This window comes from Emiliania huxleyi (assembly GCF_000372725.1).
Source record: "Emiliania huxleyi CCMP1516 unplaced genomic scaffold EMIHUscaffold_334, whole genome shotgun sequence".
NCBI classification, from domain to species: Eukaryota; Haptophyta; order Isochrysidales; family Noelaerhabdaceae; genus Emiliania; species Emiliania huxleyi.
Genome location: NW_005199487.1, coordinates 119714 through 120616, shown reverse-complemented (window position 1 = coordinate 120616; position 903 = coordinate 119714).

The following is a 903-nucleotide window of genomic DNA, read 5'->3' as shown; positions in this document are numbered from 1 at the left end:
GACTGGATCAACAAGCAAAAGAACAAGCAAGTATGACCCCCCCCAATGAACACACCAGTGAGGGAGGGCGAGACGATCGAGGGGTCCCGTACCATGCGGAGTCGACCCTATCCAGTGCTCAAGTGCTCAACAAGCAAGCGCGGACTCAGGGCCGGTGCTTTGACGCAGTATATTGTACTTCGAGGTAGTATGAACTCAGAACGGCCCCCCGAGAGCGCCTCTTCGACGCCCACGGGTCCCAGGGGGTCGGAGGGGTTGCGAGAGGGCCTTGGCTATTTTTTGTTTGAATCCCGGAGGCCGTTCGTGGGCGGGCGGGCAATCCCAAAGCACAGCCAGTGGACCGCCGCGAGGCGTCGAGACTAGCCGAGAGGAGAGCAGAGACAGCAGAGGCTACTCTAGACAGAGCAGCCGAGAACAGCCGAGGTGCATGCATGGCATCCATGCGATGGAGCGAGGCGCCGCGGCACTTCCTGCGAAGGACACCCCCCCCACCCCCACCCACCCCCCCACCCCCCCACCCCATTAGGCGCGCCGGCCTCCCCAAGCTGAGCGCGAGCGAGGTGGAGGAGAGCGAGTCGGAACATCTAGCGGGAGGCCGCTCTCGATCGGTCTCTCCGGTGCCAGAGGATGCACACCCGTCTCGCCCGCTGGCCGGCGGGGCGGGGCCCCGAGGTGGTTTTCAGATGTACACGCCAGCCGTTCTTGTAGGGAGTGGGCCCTAACATGCCCGGGGCCGGGATTCAGTGTGAGCCTAAATCCCTTGAAGAGACCCACCCAAGTGGTTGTTGCGATTAGGGCGAGACTATTATCTTAAGGGAAAATACCCCTTGTCCTGCTTGGTGTCCCCTGGTCCCCTCATTGCCTAATAGTCCTAAAGCATAATTGGAAGGCTTGGTCCTCTTA